Source organism: Rissa tridactyla, chromosome 7 (assembly GCF_028500815.1).
Source record: "Rissa tridactyla isolate bRisTri1 chromosome 7, bRisTri1.patW.cur.20221130, whole genome shotgun sequence".
In the NCBI taxonomy this organism is placed as follows: Eukaryota; Metazoa; Chordata; class Aves; order Charadriiformes; family Laridae; genus Rissa; species Rissa tridactyla.
Genome location: NC_071472.1, coordinates 44,862,106 through 44,875,455, shown reverse-complemented (window position 1 = coordinate 44,875,455; position 13,350 = coordinate 44,862,106).

Genomic DNA, 13,350 nt, shown 5'->3' with positions numbered 1-13,350 from the left:
TATTTCAGCCTCCCCCAACCCCAAAAAGCCTCTGTCCTCTCAGCCCCATGGGAGCTATTTTGGCCGGGTGTGCCGAGCGGAGCAGGACCAGCGATCGGGGGGCAAGGGCTGGGGTAGAAATTCCCGCAGCCTCGTTTGCCGGCCGGTAAAATTAACCAATGGCTGGGGGATGTGGTAAGTTCATCATCAGTTGGAGACTTTCAGACCTCCTCGTCTGAGCCCGAGGAACCAGATCTGCTGATTTCCTCCTTTCTGAGAGGCAGCACAAGGCGGCGGGTGGCCGCCGATGGCAGAAGGAAGCCAGCTTGGGACACCCAAAATGTCATGTCCCCCGTCCGTGCTTGGCTGGGGAAAGAGGAAGCGTCGCCTCCCCCACTTCCCTGCTGGGAAGGCGCCCGTGTCCCTCCCGCAGGGCTCCTCGGCGCGGCACAGCAGCGCTCTGCTGCAGACCCTGTTTCGGGAGGGCACAGCTCCTTCCCTGCTGCGCCCCCCCGGCACCCGCCACATGCTTCGCTCTCCCGCTGACACCTTTCCCTCTGCCAGCCCCAGGGGCCGTCTCGCTCAGTGCCTCCTTTAGGAAACACGTCTTCGTCTTGCTTTGCAACGTGGTTAGAGTTCAACGGACCTTTTATCCAAAACTTAGGGTAGCCTGTAAATGGCCAGCTAGGGCCTGGCTTCTCACCATCCCCCCCCTGCCTCCCTCACTTTGTATTTAGCAGGGAGTGGCTTGTCGTCAGAGCAAAGCACACTGCAAGAAATGCGGCCTTGACCCCAGAGCAGGAGGAAAAGCCCCTTGGCAGCACCTCTGGGACCAAAGCTCCCTCCAGCAGCACCGAAAAAGGCTCCTCAGCTTTGCAGTAAGAGCGCGGTTGCCCTGTGCAACTCTGACCCTCCGTGATGGCGCCCACCACCACTCAGTCCCATGGCACCGAGGTGGCCAACAGCGCTGGGTGCTGCCTCCAGGGGGGCTCTTTGGGTCAGGAACAACCAGCTCGCTACATTTCAGTTGTCCCCAGGAGGGCTAATTCGGGGAGCCCAGGAGGCACCTGACCCAGCCCAACTCCACGTGGGACCAGCTGTGCACGTGGTGACCTCCGCTGCCGGCGAGGAGCTGCTCACCACAGGCTCTGGCGATGCAGAGAGATGCTCTCCTGGGTTGGAGCTGCGTTGGCTGCCAAACAGACCCTGTGGAGACATCACCCATGCCTGCTTATGCGCCATGTCCCCAGCCTGGTGACCACAAGGGATGGAGATGGGCAGCGGAGAGTGGGAGCCAGGGCAGCCCTCTGGGGGCCGGAGGCACAGGGATGGGCCCGCTGGGCAGTGCGGAGGGACTTGCTCCAGCCTGTTTTGTTTTGTTTTTCCTGGTGAAACTCTCTAAGCAGTTCGACCTCAGTTTGGAAAGAGTTTCCTGACCAACTCCTTCTCCACCGAGGCCCCTTCTACCCCCTGTCACCAGCGCACGTGCTGCCCAAGGCAAATCACTTCTCACTGTGTTGCTGCTCAGTTATTTTTGACTTTGCTCTTCCCCTGCCTTCTGCAAACCTCACCAGTAGGTTAGGTTTTTTTTTTTCCGTCCAGATTATCGTTGTAAAGAGTGAATCGCCTTGGCCTAAAAAAGAGCCTTTTGCAGAGCTGCCTGAAAACCATTGCACAGAGCGATGCGGTCCCGTTTACAGTCACTTTTGGGGATTCAGCTCCTAGTTTTTAACCCAGTTTAATGGGCAGCTTCACCCGGCGCTGGGACGGGGTGTGTTTCGGGCACGCAGTGCGGTGCCGGCCGTGCAAACAGCCCCTGCTCCGAGTCCCGCGGCTGCTCCAGCCCCGGTGCCGGTGTCGGGCAGCCAAACCTGGCTTTTGGGTTTCTTCCCAGGGGCCTCACGTCCCCCCTCAGCCGTTACAGCTGCCCGGGGCCAGGGGAAGTCTGGTGTTGCAGAGCACGGAGGGGGTGGGAGGCTCCAGGAGGTCTCTTGGGCAACATGTTTCCTAAAGAGCAGGTCCAGGGCTTGCGGCCCGCTGGCACCCGTGTCCCCACCTGCTTCGCCCCTACCACTGGGCAGCACCCTGAATCTTGCAGATGCCCGCTGTGGCCTGCTGGCCCCTCCATAAGCTCTCTCCATGGTCAGGAACATCTCGCTCCTGCACAGGTCCCACCACCAGGATGGGGCAAGGGGACAGAGTGGAGCTGCGCGGCCATTCTTGTTCCCCACACAGCCCGGGGAGGGTGGTGGTGGTGTGGATTCGGTTACTGTCACCCTGTGCAAACAGCCTTTTTTTTTTTTTCTTTCTTTCTTTTTTTTTTTTTTTTTTTGCACAAACATGTTTGTCGCTCTCGGCAGCGAAGCCCAGGAGAGCGTAACCGGCTGCTCTGCAACGGCCCCCGGTGCTTCCGGCGCTCGGCAGCGGCCGCCCCTCGCCCCACGGCTGGGCCGGCTGCGGTCGGGCTGTGGGGTGGCGCTGGGTGGGACCTGCACCGTTATCTCCTCAGAGCTACGGCTCTTCCTGTGGTCGGGCCACGTGGGCAGGATGGGGTTAAAAGCAGCCCCGCTCCCCACAGGGGCCCATTGCTCCCCGGCCACCACCATCACCCCATGAAGCTCCCAGCACCCGGCATGCGCCATCAGCACCCAGCATGGGCCACCAGCATCTGGCAGGCACTACCAGCACCTGGCGTGGGTCACCAGCACCCAGCGTGGGTCACCATTGCCTGGCACAGGCCATCAGCACCCAGCAAGAGCCACCCGCGCCCCGACCCGGTAATTGGGGGATGCATTCAGGGTGCCCAAATGGCTCTTGAGGAGCAGCATGGGGTCTCCTGGGGTGCTGGCGGCCGCGGCCCCAATCCTGATGCGAGGGGGGCAGTGGGTGCCAGGGGCCGATGGCAGGTAAGGGGGTGCCCCCCCATCCCGGGGCGGTGCGGGGGGGAGGAGGCGCCGTGCTGGCGGGTGGGCGGAGGCGGGAAGTGCCTGAAGCAGAAGTGCCACACGGGCTTTTCAGTGGCAGCGGGGACGAGACCGGGTGGACATGGAGGCTGGCGGGGCAGGTGAGGTGAGGTGAGGCTGTCGGGGCTGGAGTCTTCAGCATGGGGACCTCCAGGTGACACCTACCATGTGGCCCAACGGGCCATGGGGGCATGGAAAGGGTCTCCATGTGGCTGGCAGATGGGGTGAGGTGGGGTCCCATGGGGAGCCCCAAGCCGTGGAGCTCCTGTGGCTTTGGGCAGGGGGATGGGGCAAGGGGGTCTTTGGTAAAGGAAGGGGGGATGAGGTGGGGTTCCGCAATGGGAACATTTCAAGGGTGATGGGGATGGGGCTTGCCATGGGATCCCCACCATGGGGACAAGGGAAAGAGTCCTCTGTGACCAGAGTGGCATTTAGGTGAGGTTTCCACCGTGGCGACAAGGCAGTTCAAGGGGTCCCTGTCATGCAGATGGAGTTCGCCATGGGGTCCTCACCATGGGGACAAGGGAAAGAGTCCTCTGTGACCACAGTGCCGTTTAGGTGGTGTCCCCTCATGGGAACATGGCAAGGGGGGGACTCTGTGACGCAGATGGGATTTGAGGGACAGCGATGGAGTTTGAGGTGGGATCTCACCTTTGGGATCCAGGCGAGGGGGTCCTCTGAGACCGGGATGGAGTTTGAAGGGCAACGATGGAGTTCAATGGTGGGATGTCCTTGATGGGGACAAGGCAAGGGGGTCCTCTGTCAGTGAGATGGGGTATGATGTGGAGGTCTCCCCATGGGAGGCAAGGGAAACATACCCTCGGTGCCCAGGATGAGGTCTAAGAGGGGATGATGGGGTTTGAGGTGGGATCCTCACCAGCAGGGACAAGGCAATTGGGTTTTCTGTGACCACGATGGCGTCTGAGTTGGGGTCCCCTGCTTTGGAGAGAAGTCAAAGTGGTCTCCTATGACTAGGATGGAGGATTAGGTGGAGTCCCTCCTTGGGGGACAAGTGAAAACTTACTCCTATGACCATGATGGGGTCTGAGGTGGGGTCCTTCCTTTGGGGACAAGTCAAAGCTGTCCCCTATGACCAGGATGGGGTATTAGGTGGCTTCCCCGCTTTGGGGACAAAGTGAGGATGTCTCTTTTTGCCCAGGATAGGGATCGAGGTGGCACGATGGGGTATGAGGTAGGGTCTCACCCACAGGGACAAGGTGAGGATGTCCCCTGTGCCCAGGATGGGGTTTTAGGGGAGATGAGGGAGCACGAGGCAGGATCTCCCCCATGGTGATGAGGACGTCCCCCGTGCCTGGCATGGCTCCCCAAGGCGGCAGGTGATGCTGGCAGAGGCTCTCTGTTCCCAGGGCATGGCCAGCCCTGCAATTTGCATCCCTGGCCACGCTGATGCCGAAGGTGGCCCCATAGCTGGGCCATGTGGGGTGCGGGAGGTGGCCCTGCGTGGGCGGAAGCGAGCACTTCGCCGGAGGAGAGCAATCACCGGACACCGACTGAGAGACAGTGCAGTCACCCATAAAGTAGAAAGCACTACTAAACAGCACTGCAGGGTGTAGTGTTTCCTACTTTATGGATGAGTGTACTGTGGGCTACGGAGAAGAGAGCACCGCCGCGACCCACGTGTCCGTCATGAGTTGCGCGCGGTCCGAGAGCGGAGGGTGCCCGGCTCGCGGGAGGGTGCCTGCGCTCGGCCGCCTCCCCCATGGGCACCGTCACCCTCCCCAGGCTGTGGACGCTCTGTCCCCGCTGTCCCGCTGGCACCTGGGGACCGGCCACGTGGGGAAGAGGGGCCGCATGGCCCAGTGCCCCACGTGCGTGGCGGAGGGGCCCGTCGGGTTGGAGCAAGCACCATGCTGGGAGGCCAGGTAGGTAGCAAAGCCTCCAATTCCCATTTTTTTCCCCCCTATCTTCATTTTCCACGTGGCGAAGCCCCGGGAAGACCTGGGTGGTGGCAGCCACGTGCGATGGGGAGAGGCATGGGAGGTGGACGGGGGCTCCGTGCTGCCACATGATGGCTGGGTGCAGCGGGACGAGGGGCTGCTAAATAAAACTCTTTCGGCATTGACTCGTGGATTGTTTTATTCTGTTCCTGGGAAACTTATTCTGTTCCAGGGAAGAGACACTTGCAGTTCCCAGGGCCACAGGCAGCAGGGTTGTCCCGCAGTGGCACCACGAGGTTGCACGCTGCTGGAGACCATGTTCAAAGCCCTGGGGGAGCCTTGGGGGGACCACGGGTGGGGGTGATGGGAATAGCTCCAGAGGAGCCGGCAGATCTCACCGTCAGTCCCCCAAAGCTCACTGCCAAAGCTGCCGTGTCCTGTGGCAGCCCCGGCCATGGTGACGCGGCCACGTGGGGCAAAGAGACCCTCCTATTGTCCCTGTCTCCTGCCAGCCACGCACGCCCCGGCCCGTCCTTCCTGGAGGGGGCTAAAACCGACCCCACTTCCAGGGATGCAGAAGGAGGGTACCTGTTCCCCAAACATCAGCTCCTGAAACCGCCCCCAGGCATCTTCACCCTTGGCTTTGACTCCCCATTCCCTGCCCATGGGAGAGAGCATCTAAAAATAGTAGAAAAAAACATATTAAAAATACACTTTTTTTTTCCTTTTTTGAGCCCACATGTTAATGGAAAGTTTCCTCATTTTGTAAAACTTCTTGTGCCAGTCTCGGGAGCGTTTGTGGGTGTTTTTATTGACTTTGGGGTATTTTTCTTTCACTTTGACTCCTCCCCGGGCTGCCCAGAAAGGATGGGGGTGTTTTGCTTCTCTTCTCTGTCCTGGCTTTCCCACGTTCCCTGGCTTTGTGATTGTTCGAAGGGGATGTGGAAGGAAGGGGGAAAAAAAAAAAAAAATCAAATCAAAACTGTCGTCATGGTCACAAGGAGGCAAGTTTTTAAACAGTAAAAACGAAAAAGGGCTAAAAAAAAAAAAAAACCCCAAGCAGCCAGTGCGAACCGCCCTGAGCGGCTTTCGTTTTGCTGCGTGCTGGAAGGGAAAAGCAAGTCCAATTTTTTAACATGCAAAAGTTTTGAAAGTTCACCCCCTACTAATGAATATTCAAGTGTTGGGAATGATAAATACCAAACGTTTTTGGTCGGGGATCATTGTGGTTACGAATATTACAGCCCCTCTGCGTTCACTGCGGGGAGAGGCGCCTGGAAAGACATTTCTTGCTGAGAGCAGCAAAACAGAATCTGCTACTTTTTCCTTTTTTAAAAAAAAAATAAACCACCACTCCATTTTTTAGTGCCCTCCCTCCATAGTGCATGCGTTTTGGCAGGTTCCTGCAAGGAAACGTGTCCTCTCCATACTGGGGTGAGCTCCTGCCCTCCGAAGGACCTCGGCTGGTTCGTCCTTGCCCCTGCTGGATGCGGCTGAGGGGGGGGCAGGCAGCACGGTCCCTGTCCCTGCAGACCCAGAAATGCCCCAGGTGGGGCAGGGGCTGGGGCAGAGACCCCTCCGGGTGCCATGGAGGGTGTGGGTGCCCGTCCCGGTGCTGTCGGGGTGGCTCTGGGGAGGGTTATGGGCACCTGCAGCCACCCGTCCAGGCTCTGCCAACATCTGGGGTAAGAATCAGTCTCCTGCGCCAGCCCCGGTGCATCTAATGGTGCTTCCGCCCCACCATGTCCGGGGCTGCACCGTGACCCCAGCACGGCCAGCCTGTCAAAGCCCCTTTTCTGCTGGGGGTTCAGTCCCTGCGCTGCTCCACGGCATGGTCCCACCAGCAGCCGCGTGCTGCTGGGGGTGGCAGGATGAGGGGGAAGAAGCAAGTGTGGGCGACGGGGCCGCTCACGCCTCCTGCTTGGAGCTGCGCCAGGGCATGCCAGAGCAAACCCCGGCCACAGGGTGGGTGCAGGGAGGTGGGAAGCGGGAGCTGGGAAGTGGGAAGCTGGTGGGGAAGTGGGACGGGGACACCCCTCGCCCCGGGAGAGCAGGCACCCACGCGTGTCACTGCGCGTTCCTGCAGTCACCCTTGTGCATGGAGGCAGGAGGGGCCGTCTCACTGATGCCATGCCCAGGGATCTGCCGGAAAGAAGGTGGAAACGTGTTGGCACCCACCGGTCACCTCAATCTGGAGGTGCCCCTGAGTGCTCATACGTGTCATCGTCCTCGCACCATATGCAGGTCCCGCAGGGCTGGCATGGCCCTGGGCGCTCATCCTCACTCTTCCTCCCCTAGCTGAGACCACGGTGGAGCTCCTATGAACCTGGTCCCTGCCAAATGCCATCCCCAGAGCCAGAGGAGGAGCTCAACAGGACACAGCAGGCACTAATTGGTCTTAATTGCCCTGAGCAGCCTCACCTGGGGCCCCACCCTGTGGACCTGCTGCCCCTGGGCCGGGGTGTTATTTAAGCTCAGCCCTGGGGCTTTAGCTCTTGTTTGAGCATTGATGGAGGTGACCTTCTACGTCATCTTGTCTCCTCAGTGGTCCCTGGATCTGTACTGTAAGACACTTGTGTCCAGCCATGTCTTCTGGATGGACCCTAGATCCATGTTGCAGGTAGCTTGCCTCTGGCTCTGCACCCTGCATGGACTGCCCCCCCCACCATCTGTGCTGCAGCCTTGTCTGTAGTGCTGGCTCTGTCTCCTCTTCCTCCTGGTCCTGCTTCATCTTATCTTGCCTGGGGCTGTCAAGGGACCCTCTTAATCAGTGTCCTGCTCAAAAGCTGTGGGATGGTTCTCTGGCTTTTGAGGACCCTGTGTGTGCTGGGGTCATGCTTGGCTTCTTATTTGTTGCCAGCTGTGGAGAAGTCTCCCCTTGCCCTTCCCTGACAGAGGAGAGCAGGAGGCCCTGGGGGACTGTGCACTGTCCAGGCACAGGCCTTTGGTGAGCAGTGGGTGTTGCTGGAGGGCTCTGCGGGGATCCGTTTTCGTCTCCCCAGACTTGAGCTGTTGATGGTGAGCTCTCCTTTATCACCCGTTTTTCATCTGTTGCTGTATATCATCACCTCTTTTCCCTGAGCCTGTGGTTTCCCTTGGTCTGTGAGAGCTTCAAGGATCTCTCTAGGAAGCACTTTGGTCCCTGTCCTCCGCAGGGAGCACAGCACCACAGCAGGTCCCTGGGTGATCTGAAGGACCAGGGGTGCCTGTAGCACCCCATCCCCGTAGCTCTCAGGAAGACTTAATTGACTTGCAGCTCAGAGAGCTCCTGAGCCACTGAGTCTTTGTTTAATAGCCCACATGAAATTATCTTCTCACCTTTCTCAGGAAGGTCTGCAGCCATGACTTATCCAGCTGGCTAAATAGCTGTAGGCTGCCCAAGATGTGAAAGATCATCTCCAGCTTCTCAGGCTCAGGGCCCCAGGAGAGAATGGGTGGGAGGCGTGTGGACATCCCATCCCGAGTCTTCAGTGAAGGCTGTGGGGGATTCAAAACTGAGCCTGGGTTGTCCCTGTCCCCCTCTTTCTCCAGTGCAGCAGGTCTTGGGAGTGCCATGGAGCCACGTGGGTCTGGCACCGGCGTGTGGGAGAAGCAGAAAGCTGCCCAGGGGGCCGTGGTGGTGGCGGCACATCCCAGATGAGATGAGCAGAGACCGTGAGCAGCGCATGGCGGTGGAAGTGCAAAACAAGACTTGTCGGAGCAGGGTTTCCAAGGAGGCCGTGCTGTGAGCGACGTGCGTGCCGCTCGCAACCGCGCGATCTTATCAGTGGTGCATTTCCCTTCCCATTGCTGGCTCTCGCCTCCTGCTAATTAAACCTGCTTGTTCTGTCCTGTCAGCGAGCTGCGCAGCACCCGGAGATTCTGCCTGGTGTCTCCTCGACGGGGGTGGAAACACAGAGTCAACAGTCATGGGCAGGGACCAGGGGGATCCCAGCAGTGGGAGGTGGTGGGACTCTTCCTGAGCTGTTCCTGGAAGGGTAGGGCTCACTTAAGCTGGTGTTTTGGAGGTACACAAGTACCGGGAAGCGCAGGAAGGTGGGATCAGTTGTTTGGAATCTTCCCTCTGGCCTGTTGGCTGCGTTCACTGCTCACCACCAGCTTGGTGCTCCCCCCACCATGCACACGCACTCCTTAAAAACGGTCAGCTCGGGGATACCGGGATTTGGGTGGGAAGGCAGGCTCCTGCATGCTGCGAGACCGTCCGACCTGGTGGTAACTCCCCGCGGCGCAGGGCTCCATCTAAGTGGGTCATCTGCACCCTTTGCAGTCAGCGGTGAGAAATAACTGTCTTAGGGGTGATTTGCCTGCGCTGCCTCCACTCAGGCAGCGATGACACATAGCCAAAGGCATCCGCTTCAAGAGCTGACACATCTGCAGCGTACACATCTGGATGTGCTGACGAAGGTCTCAGAGGAGGTGCTCGCAACGTGGTGCCTGAAAGGGGCACCGCGGACCCCCTGCACGATACCTCCCCTGGAGCAGGAGCCCCAGAGCAGGCTCCCCTGGAGAGGGAGCCAGGACCCCAAAGGCAGCCACGCACTGTGAAAAGCCAAATGCCGTCCCCACCCTGCAGCGGGGAGGCACCAGCAGTGAACTGCGAGTTGTTGCCCCACACGAGGAGGCGGGGAGGCAAGACCTGGCCCCACTGCTCAGCAGCGGTATGAGGCCTGTGCCACCCCTCTTGGTTTTGGGATCATCAAACCTCACTCTGCAGCGGGGCGAGCTTCGAACAGGGCTGGGGAGCAAGGACCGACAGCTGTCCCCCAGGGTGGCCCAGTGGCTTTCCCCCCCTGAGCACTGTGCAGCCTGATGAATGAGATGATCTTCATCAAAGACGCAGGGAGTGGGCAGAGAGAGACAGCACGTGTCTGCCTGCTCTGCGTGCGCATGTGTGTGTGTGCTCGGAGATGGCAGTGCCCCATTTGCTATAGCGATCTGCTGCCTGCTCCTGTCTCCCCGGATCGCATTTTGAGCAACCTGGTCTAGTGGGAGGTGTCCCTGCCCATGGAAGGGGGGTGGAACTAGACGGTCTTCAAGGTCCCTTCCAACCCAAACCATTCTATGAGTCTATATCAACCCCCCCCACCACCATCCGCTGTCTCTCGCCCCCGCAGCCCCTGGCCCGGGCACGCTGCGGGCAGGGCCCAGCCTGTGTTGTCAGTGGCGGGTTGTTTCCAGCGGGCCATGTCTCGGTGATCGTAAAGGTCCCTTCCAACCTAGACGGTCCTATGGTTCTGTGTCGGTGGGGGGCTGAGGTGTTGCTGGCCCGGAGGGAAGGTGTGGGAGCAGCCCCGGGGCAGGGCCGAGCTGCCCCTTCTTGTGCCCAGCGGTCACCCGAGCAGGAGGGAAAGGGGACGAATCCCGCGGGCTTTCCCGGGAGCAGCCTTGCTCGCCCTGCGCCGGGTGCTGTTCCCAACCCCCCCCCCCCGGCATCCCGGCGGGGTGCGGGGCTCCGAGGGACCCCGGCGCCGGAGTGCGGAGGGGTGATGCGATGCCGGGGGGCAGCCCGCTCCCTCACCACCCCACCACTCCCACTTCCCCCCCCGCTGCCGCATCACCCCCGCTGCCTCATCAATAGGCAGCAAACCCCGTTCCCGCACCGTTGCCATGGAAACCGGCGGAGCCGCCGCTATTGGCGGCCCGGGGCGCGGCGCGGCCCCCCCGCCCCCGGGGTGCACGGCCCGGCCTAATATTGATGACTCGGCAGCGTCTGCGCCGGGGGCTGCCCGAAGCCACGGTGAGGGGCTGGCAGCTCCCCCGGCCCCTCCGCTACGGCATCCCGGTCCGGGCGGGCGGGAGGCGGGCATGGGGCCGGGGGCGGCGGGGGGCTGAGGGCAGCGGGCAGAGCTGCCTTTGTACGGTGTGTAGCGGGGGGGGCGCGGCAGCCGCCCGCCCGCCGATCCGGCGGATCCAGGCGGGGATGGAGCCTCCCCCGGCGCAGGGATGCTGCTGCTGCCGCCGCCTCCGTCCCCGCCGGGAGGGAGCGCGGCCCGGGCTGCTCCCGCCGCCGCGGCTCTGATGCCTTCGGGATTCCCGAGCCGGCTCCCGGAGCCACGGGGAGCCCTCGCCGCTACCGGGTGAACCCAACGCCCTGCCTCAGCCATGCAGGAGCCGGAGCGGGGGGTGCCCAGCGCCGACCCGCCGCAGCGGGCAGCGGGACAGAGCGGTGCCCCGGCAGCGCGCGGTGCCGTACCCGCGGCCTCCGCCTGCCCGGACCTGGACACGCGTGAAGGCGTGGGGGGTGAGGGTGACAGGGCGAGCTGCCAGCTGTCCCCAGGGCCGGAGGGGGCCGGAGCGCCCCAGGCCCAGGAAGAGTCCCCAGGGATCCTCCATGGCCCCCCTCCGGACCCCCAGCGGGTTCGCTCTGCACCGGAGCTTGTTAGGCCACTGCGAGCGATGGATGGGCTCGGACGTGACCGGACAGACAGACCCTCCCAGGTAAGGTGGCTGCCGGGGTGTGTTTGCTGGCAGGCGGGGTGCGGTGGGGTGTGTTTTAGGGGGGAGAGGCGTTGGGGCATCGGGGAGATGTCACCTTGGTACGAGACGGGCATGGGAAATAGCTGCGCTTGGCTGTGGCTGAGCCACCCACAATACCTTCCCCGTGGGGCTGGGAGCTGCCAGAGCTGCTGCCACACACCGGCACGCGAGAAGGAACCGCTGCCTTCGCTGCCCTTCTGCAGGGATTTCCAGCTGCCTCTCCCCTGGCTGGTGCTGGAGCTGGTGCGGGGTCTCACTGGAGCCCTGACGGGGCCAGCGCTGGGCAGAGCCCACCTGGGGCAGACACAGCCCCTGCACCAGCAAAGGCTCAGCCACCCCTGCGGCGTCTCCGCACTCCGGCAGCATCAGTGGCTCTGCAGGTAGTGGCGGGGACATGATTCACTGCCACCCCCTTCCAGAGCATCCCCTCTTCGCTCAGGGTAGCCCGGGAGGGCTTGGGGCACCTGCACTGCAGGGAGAACCTGGCCCTGCAGACAGCACCGGAGCACCTCGAGGTAACGCAATGCCCAGTCCCTTGCACAGCTCTAAAAACAGACCAAAAGACTGCCTCAGACCCTCACCTCCTCAGTCCAGGCCACAAAAGTTCATCAGCTTACCCTGATTAGGACAGCTTGCCCTCCTTTCCCATGGGTAAAATCAGTCATTTTCCAGGGATCCCCTGGGGTCTGGGGTAGCTCTGCGGTGCTTTTAAAATAGGGTAGGAATAAGCTCTCGGCCTGTTCTTGTGGATGGTGGAGAAGAACTGAGCAGTGCTGATCGGTGTTTAGCAGGAGGTTTTTGAGCCAAGCCTGGGCTCCTGAGCCTGGCTGGAGAGGAGCCTGGACAAGCCCACGGGAGAAACAGAGCTGCTGGAATCCCACTGAGGGAAAACGGTTTCACTCAAGCACAGTTTCTTACGTATCTTTTTGGAAGGGCTGTTGATTGTGATGCTTAGGGAAACACCACGTTTAACCATGCAGTGCTTGGTCTGCCTCTGACCACAGCCCCTGGCCATTCCAGAAGCCCCCCCAACCAAAAAATGGGGCAGCAGAGTGGGAAGCATTTCTGCTCCCACCCACCTTTTCCATCCATCCCGAGAGTCAAATCGGTTGTGCCAAACTTCCTGCCCTCTCTCCCTTTGGGAGAGCTGGCTGGCGAGGGAGGGGGTGGGTGCTCTGCCTTGGTGGGAAAGGCTGGGAGCGGCAGGGGGGCAGGTGGCTGGAGCAAATGGGTGTTTGTGGATGCTCCAGCACTGAATGGCATCTTGTGGGGTGGGGAACGGTGCACCCAGCTCTAGCTGATCCCTGCAGTGGGTCCCCCATGCACCAGCTGTGCACATGGGAGGTGGTGGAGGGGGTGAAGACCCGGCTTGGTTTCTATAGCGGTCATTGCTGAGCACCTGCCATTCTGCTTCCCTCGGGCTTCTTTGGGTGTTTCCCTGTGATGCTGGAGGCTACTGGCTCGGTGGGTGACTAGTTTTTCCCCTTCCTGCTCCCATGGGCCTGTGGCAGCACCATGGCAGTGTCATCATGTACCAGAGTAGCGGAGCAAGTACCATGGTGGTACTTGGTGATACTGATGGTGCCATGGTGGTACTGCGGTACCTGGTGGTACTGTGCTGTACTGGGGCAGTGCCATAGTAGTGCTGTCATGTTACTGTGGCTGTACTGGTGGTACCATGGCGGTACCATCCTTAACATTGATGTCGATCCGCAGAAAGGCTAACTTGTCTTTTCCTGGGGGAAAAAAAAATCCATCATTTTCTCCTGAAGTCAAGTGGCTTTAGTGACCCGAAAGGCTTCCAGTTCAGACCCAGGAGGGAGCTCAGCGCTGCTGTCCCTGGCAGAGCAAGCGCCGGTGCTGCTGGGCTGTGGAAGCCACATCCTCAAACCCACTTCCTCGGGAGCAAGGTGCTGTGTTACAGCTGGGGAGGAGGGGACGCCTACATAGCTCCCCTCTGAAAGCACAGCTCTTCCTGGCCAGGCTGGGACAAGCACTGCCAACACCGTGTGTCCTGCTGCCGGAGCTGGGCT